The 8,123-nt window shown below is 44.6% G+C and overlaps 1 long non-coding RNA gene across 1 annotated transcript; it reads right to left on the bottom strand.

The window, feature by feature from the left end:
* Positions 1-696: 696 nt before the first annotated feature.
* Positions 697-1,105, bottom strand: LOC135383194 (uncharacterized). The gene is made up of 3 exons (XR_010419727.1): positions 1,084-1,105; positions 966-1,015; positions 697-779 (listed from the first exon to the last, which is right to left on the bottom strand). It is a non-coding gene; the product is annotated as an uncharacterized LOC135383194 (long non-coding RNA).
* Between the last annotated feature and the right edge of the window lie 7,018 nt (positions 1,106-8,123).

Raw genomic sequence — 8,123 nt, 5'->3', positions numbered from 1 at the left:
AGTCAACATGGGTAGCAAACTCTCTTCAGAGTTGCTGTAGACATCGTGTTGACAGCATATGTTTACTTCTTGTTGACTTATGGCCCTCAACTTTCTGTAGACATTTGGCTACAGAATATCTGTGCAATTTTTGTTCACTTTATGTGTACTGTCAACAACACTATCCCGCGTATGGTGTGAAGACTTTTTGTGGACTTCCTGTGACTCTATACTCCTAGAAGTGAACTTCACCGCATAGCACGCTCCTGGCCAACCATCATCTCGAATGATATCGTTATCTGCCGGTCTGCTGAAAACGAGAGGCGTACGCCATTTTTGTGACAATTATGAACAGCGTAAGTGTCACAAAAAAGGCGTACGCCTACCGTTTTGAACAAATCAGGGCACATAGCGATATCATTCGAGTTGATGGTCGACTAAGAGCGTGCTTTGCGGTTAAATTGTATTTTTATGAGTGCATATGTTCACTCACTCGCAACACGCATAAACTGCACGAAATTCAGTATTGCAAAACTATATATGTATCTATTTTATTCCGAAAATGCATACCTTGACAGAAGTATCCAGTACCAACACAATCATACAATACATCCCGGGCACACAGTAGTAAAGTATTTCACACGTACACATGCATCGTCCCACACAGTGTCACGTCGCACAATTGACAGTCAATGATCTGCTGTTCTTCTGCGACCCACGATGAAACACTAAACGCTGGACTTCAAAATTCATTGAATTTCGGCGAAAGCGACGTCTCGAAGCGTTGGAGAGAAATGTGTCTGAAATAGGGCGTGCAATTGCAAATTAGTAATGTTCAAACGCAAGTGAGTAAAACTCAGTAAAATGGCCATAGCAACAACAAAGCTGGTTCACCCAGCTTACTGTTCAACAAAGTAAGGCCTTCAAAAACGAGAATGAAATTAGCAGAATCAACAACGGCGACGAAGTGATAATTGTACACTTACCTGAACGGGACGCAAGACTGCAGCCGGTGCTCGAAGCAAACAACAAAAACCTACAGCACAACAGTCATAGTGTGAATACAAGTGAACCTTAATCACACACTTCGATCACACAGCTTACCCATACGACGCAGAATGATATCCTCCTTTGTTCTTTCATGGCCTGCAACAACGAGAATGAAATTAGCAGAAGCAACACCGACCACGAACTGATACTTGTACACTTACCTGACCGAACGCGAGACTGCAGCCGCTGCTCGAAACAAACAACAAAAGCCTACAGCACAACAGTTATGGTGTGAATACAAGTGAAGCCTAAGAACACACTTCGATCACACAGCTTACCCCTTACGACGCAAAATCACGTCCTCCTTTGTTCACTAATGGATGAGCCAGTTGAACCACGTCGTAACCGTTCCAACGACATTCCGTTGATGCTAATCGCGATGACTCCTTCGTGACCAGGCGAGGGCGAGGCACAGAGGCGCAGAGTCAAAATGTGGAGCAAACATGTCGGTCGCATGTGCATGATCCTCATGTGGTCGTATAAGAAAGATATTGAATACTGAACTGAAGTACAAATAATACCAGGAGCCGCCTTCTCAAAGCCAACAAAAACGTATTTAGAGTTTTAATGTCTAGATAAAAGGTGACAAAGTGGTATTCGAGCTACTACATTTGATCATAAGTTCAGATTCAAATACCGCTTTGTTTAGAGAGCCGATAACACGGATCTGTCTACCTCCCAGGCGGGGTGTATACCCAACATGTTTTTTTTTTTTTGCAACTCACCCTGAAATTGCTGATATTACCCATACACCTTTGTCTCCCAATGAATAGACTGCAAATATGCCTCATACACATATACCCCCCCTCCCTTTTAGGGAATGCTCGGTACCCCAGAAGTCGACCTCTGGAGACATTACTGGCCGATAAGGCAGGGATTAATAATACAAAATCCTTGTATAAAATAAAACGGTTGAAATAAGTACTTGTTACACAGGTGCACAGAAAGACCACAAATTGTCAACAAAGACACCTATGTACCTTGTCCACAGAGAGTACACATGGTAGTTCAAGGGACTGTCAACATGATGTCAACAGCAATTCCTGTTGACTTGATCAACAAGAAGTCGGAGTCAACACACTGTCAAGGCAGGAAACAAGAAGTCCACAAGAAGTCTGCAGAAAGGCAAAATGCATTTTCATAGGGGCAGATTCGTTTATAATGTTCACCGGCTTTTTCATGGACGTGTCTTTTCCTTTCAGGTCGTGCATTCTATTGACAGAAGCCGCTGACTATTCGTATCTTCACGTGCAAAACATCAGGGACAATGAAGCGGGGGTCTATGGAGAACAATGGGGTGTGCCGCATTGAGTTTTTCATTTTGTCACAGTCTTGCCTAGGGTCACATGCCTTCTAGGGATCTTAACAGCGGCAGATCATTGAACTCGTTAACCGGAATTGTGGTGTCACATCGTTGTCTCCAGTTCGCTTTACATATTGGGCAAGCATAGCTCGAAGGAGCAGATTGAAGGCCTTGAACGAGTAGAAAAAAATTTATATCAGCCCCCAAATGTACACTCTTAAAAATGAACTTCACCACATAGCACTCTCCTAGCCAACCATCATCCCGAATGACAACGTTCTCACCCCTGATTTGTTGAAAACGGGAGGAGGAGCCTATTTTGTGTCCATTATCCACGGCACAAAATAGGCTCCTCCTCACGTTTTCAACAAATCCAGGGCGAGAACGTTGTCATTCGAGGTGATGGTTGGCTAGGAGCGTGCTATGTGGTGAAGTTCAATTTTAAGAGTGTAGTAGCACCCTGCCAAACGTGTTGTCTATATCGACACCTCCTTTCTCTGCGACATCGTTGATCTCCGCTATTACATCACTCATTGCTTCTCGAATGCCAAAAATAATTTTCGGGTGTCTTTACGACAGCGAGAAGGCGGTGTTGCTTAGGACTCTGAATGGCCAAAGACTGGTCGACGTTGACGAAGTTGCATCCATCCCCATCAATTTTGATGAGCTCCTGGTTTGCACGGACGTATTCCTGTGTCCCACAGTCTTTGCACATGTTCATGACATATTGACGGATTTCTGACTTGAATGATACCTGTGCTCCTGGGACGTCGCCAGGGGTTCGCGAAATTGAGATACAAGAGTCTAAGAAACCACGACACTCGTCAATGCAGTTGAGAGTAGGAAGAAGAGGGAAGGCTCGCCTCAGCTGCCACCGCGCTGTGTTGCTCACTGTGTACTCATATAGTATTGATACAACGCTATCAATCGCCTGCTGCTTGGACCTGGTCATACCAAAATAACACACATTCGAGGGAACTGACCTACCAATATTGAACATAACGCGATGGTCGATGTGGTCAACTTGATGATACCGGCCGTTATTATCTTTGACTATCGTTCCTGTGAGTTGTAGTGCAGCTTGCGAAAGTATTGGCTGGAGTCTCTCCTCGATAGGATTCAGTGGGTTCTGTGATATACGCCGATCATTTCGAGTACTTCGTTCTGACACGGGTTTGGTGATACGCCGTGCACTAACATGGGTGTTGGCTCCGCTGGTCTCAGGTCCCCCGCATCGCACAAAGCGGCTCTCTTCTTTTGTAGTTCCCCGTTTTTCTTTTCCAGTTCTTTTACAGCGTTTTCTAACTGCGAAACTTTACTGTCGATGCTAACCTCGTCTTCGTGTTGTACGTTAATATCTGAAGGTCTGTGTTGCTTTCTGCACTGTTAAAAAAATATTCCTAAAAAAACTGAGGTTCGCGCGGAAACCATATTGCCATAACATAGCCCGTTGTTTGCTTAACAGAGAGACAGCTTATTTACGGACAGTTATCCGTCTTGTGTTGAAATAATTTGTAGTAGTTTTACGGAGGTTCACCCGTTCTCGGATTGACTGAGCTGACGGCTTTTTGCGGACGGTTGTCCGTTAACTGAACAACGGAGTATGCTGTTGTTGTATTGCTTGTGTGTCCGTTTTATTTTAATTTGTTATTTATTATTATTATTAATTTTTGTTAATGGCATGCAACACTATCGAACACGGCATACAGTTCACCAAAAGCAGCCAGAGTAGGTTTGGCAACATTCTTTATTGACAAGCTCTGCAAAATGCATGTTTGAAAAGCTATGCGAGAAGATTCATGAATTTAAGGACCTTGGCTCCCACGTTTTTTTGCTTTCGTGAGTTCTTCCTCTTTGTGCCTTTGGAAGGGTTTATATCCATAAGATGCCTATCGAAAAACAAAGCAAGTCGTTGTAAGAGCACTTAAGCAAAGTAAAGAAAAATAAACACGAGCAACCACGGTGGAATTGGGGTCCTTAAGAAGAAATCGCTAGCAGCAATGTCTTATCTGCAACGACAATTTGGCAGATGTAGGTAAAAGCATGCACGTTTTCTCACCTAATGCACCTCACCAATCGCGACTGCCACAGGTAAAGGAAAAAAGGTACATCAGTGCTTTATCTGTATTGGTTTGAAATATCTTGTTTCCTTTTCGAGCATTTTGATGCCAAAATTGACAATTAGTTACTGTGCTCAATCACCTCTGAATGAACTCCAGGGTAGAAGCCACTTCATCTGGGTATTCCATGTTGAACATGTAATAGGCCATGAACATGAGCATCGTTGCTTCGGTGAAAGTGCTGACAGCCTCAAATATTATGACATGTTCCACAACTACAAAGAACTTGTTGCGGGCAAATATGTCTCCTCCTGAAACGAAAAAGGCATTGTGCTGTAGGTTTGCGCAACAGCACATTATAATAATTTGTTGAAGGTTTACTGTCCACGTGAACGACAAGTTCTTTGTATATGCCGGGCTATTTGTAATCCGGTCACCTTTGGGCAACGCCCGGATGTTTATTTCTCAGCCATGCTTTTATAACATGCAATGCAAAACTACTCCGGCTACGGCTGCGTGCTTGTATACTTTGAAACTTTGTCGATTCACTATGGGTGCAGGACAACTAAAGTTACGTACCGAGAACTACCACCACTGGTGTGTACGGGAGATGGTCCAGGCTATCAACAACACTGTAGCCTTCCTGTAAAGTAATGAGTTTCTGAATATACAGTGCTACACACAGCTGTTGTTGCGTACTCAGGTAAGGACATCCTTCTCCGACAGTGCATACGTACATCGAACACCTGAAAGAGGAAGTCCTCTTGGTCAGTGAAGGCGCTGAGCAGGAGAGGTATCAGCACTGTTTCTTGTGGATCCTCATGAACCTGCGTCCGCTTTCGTGCAATTTCTGACAAAGCAAGCCAGTGGTGACCACGAGGACTGGAGCTCTTCTTCAGAGCCTCACTGACACGACCTGCATACGCCCTCATTCCCGCTCGGAAGGGCACCTAAATTGCGAGGGGGAAAAGTGATAGAATCAGAAAGGCAGCAATATAATGGAAATCGTGAACACCAATGCTCGTTCCAGGCCATATTCCTTTCAAGTAGTGCTATATATCTTGGAAGCTATCATTCACTGCTCACAGGTTACCTCAACATCCTTGCCAAGAAGCCGTTGTGCATGTGCAAGGAAGAACCGGCGCTGGAAGAGCATTGGCCAAGCATTTTTTTATTTCTGTTGTGCTGTGGGCTGGTTCTTTAGAATTAATGTATAGACGCTGAGCAAAATAAGTGTCTTGCATTGCACGAGAAGCAGAATGTGCATCAACCAGCTCTTCCAGCTTTTGCACCTCTGTCTGGAGCCACGTTTGCAGTTCCTGAGCTCTTTCTTTGGATATGCCATTACCGGACGGCTGCCAGTCTTCACACCCGTAGGCCTCTTTTGCTTGCCTTTTTGAGAGATTACCGCTGGCGAAGCCTGCAAGCGCTGCATTCTGCCCACGAGAGACATTTTCTACTCTCGTTTCCAACTGTTGGAGAAAGGAACTATACTCATTCCCCAAAACATGCCCGGTGACAGAGCGGTCTTGCAGTGACTCAGGGTACTTTCCCACGAATAATTTAGCGACCTCTATGAGTTGACTCCGTCTCGGTCTTGAGCCCCTCTTTGTAAGCATTGTAACAATCGCTCTCACGAGTTCTAGGCGGTCTCGTGTGAGCAGCCTCTTTCCATCGGACAGCGAGGATTCGGATGATGCTGAAAGGCACAGCGAAGCGATGTTGAAGTCAACTGGATGTACAGGTTCTGAAAACTCCGACTGATAACTGCTCTGCCCGCACTGGTAGTCATCCGTTGTTGATGCTGGAAGGTCAGCATCTGAATAACAATGCAACAGTCAAATTCAAGAATGACAATTACTTTAAGGTGCCTTGCCATTGCGATCAGCCCATCTTTCTGTGATGATGAATATCTTTTCGAAAGAGGAGTCATTGCAGAGATCACCAAATGTATCTTCCTCCACCTGCGTCCCGTCTTCAAGATAGATCTGTAGGTTCATACAAGAAAATGAAATGTGGAATGAAATGCACAGAACGAGAACAAGCATCCGATTACCTTCGCCTCACTTGAGGAACAGATTCCTTTTTCAAGTGCGACTCTTATAGCTTCGTGGTAAGATTCTACATTGCATAGCTTCTTGAGCTTTCGGTCACAACTCCAGAGTTTAACCAAGGGCATGGCTGAAACAAAACATTTTCTCACGCATTTTAATACGAAGGTTTACTCAAGAACCTGCATAGCTTTTTTTTCTTTTTTGGAAACAGTGAAGGTTTGTTTAGTTCTTAATAGTGTGGCAAGAGCAAGGTTCACATGCATGCGCAGAGGTATCCCAAAAACACTTATGCGATTTTTGGCATAACGTGCTTTAGGACAACAACCTGTTTGTTGTAAAACAGATATGAATCATAAGGGGAAAAGTCTGGCAGTCCACTTTGAGGTACACAGACTAACTTATCACTTCTATTGTCGACAAGCTCATGGACGCCAAGTGATGAAGAATACAATCCTCTGACGGGTGAAACAACAAAATGAACAACACCATTTGCAAAGATTATGTGCTGGATCTCTCCAAACATAACTTCTGTTCTACAGCCAGAAAGCACAACATACTTTCCTGACCTGTAAGTAGTTCCATGCACCGTAGCAGCGGCACATGTCTGAACACTGTCAACCGACCCAAAGTAGCGCTGAAGACATGTTGCGAGCTGCACTGCACAAGCATTCATTTGGAGGACATCCAAATCTGACACTCTTATCGAGGAGGAAAAAACTCCACGTGAAGCAAGAAACGCTTGAAAAAGCTGGTGTTTCTCGCTTAGCGATTTCGTGACATTTATAAAATTTCCAGTGGAACGGATGCACTTTTTAAAGTAAGAGTGTTTGCTTTCAAACTGCATCGTCCAAACCGAAACAAGAGGCCCAAACTCTTGTGTGAGCTCTCCGTAATGGAGGATGTAGTGATGCTTTGGGCGCAGTCGGTGGTCAGGAAAAGAAGCCTGGCGACAAAAAATGTAATCTTGAGCAATTACTGATAAATATGCTACATGCGCAACAGAGAGTTTCGGAGACAAAGTGACACTAACCAGCTCCCGAAGCTGCAGGACAAGAATCCAGACAGGGTCCGAGGAGTTCTCTATTCGGTTACCGATAAAGAGTGGAAACAGGCGCATGAAGCACCAGTTCTGTGCAGCATGGCCAGTCAGCTTTTTTTGCATTTACAGGAACCTTTGGAGGCCTGTTCCTCCCATCCGCCTCACAGTACTGGAAGCCTCTAATCTTCCTGTTTAAGTATAAGTACGTGAACCATTTTTGTTTTTTCACGAAGTAGTGAATGTAGAGGGCCATGTCGTGACGAACGATGCCCTCCAGTAGGTCATGGGCGGCACACGGTGGTAATCCTGACTTACAGACATGGAAGCTGCTGACTCTATGCAATGGTGACTGAGCTTTTATACCATAGCACTCCTTCATGTCTGGGTCATTCTCAAGAGCAGCAATTACGCCGTCGTAATGTTCTGCTGACCTCCGCTGCCCTACCGCAGTGACATCATTTTGGAATTCCTCGCGAGTGACAAGGCAATACCTACAGAAATGGCTTGACGAGCTGAAATTCTGTGTAAACCCGCCTATTGCATGGCTGCCTAAATTATCACCAGCAACATGTGACAACTGTACTTGGTACACCTGACTTCCAGCAGTAAGTCCATGCTGTTCCATTTCTGTAATATCA

Source organism: Ornithodoros turicata, chromosome 2 (genome assembly GCF_037126465.1).
Source record: "Ornithodoros turicata isolate Travis chromosome 2, ASM3712646v1, whole genome shotgun sequence".
NCBI classification, from domain to species: Eukaryota; Metazoa; Arthropoda; class Arachnida; order Ixodida; family Argasidae; genus Ornithodoros; species Ornithodoros turicata.
This window is presented reverse-complemented; position numbering and strand designations above follow the sequence as displayed.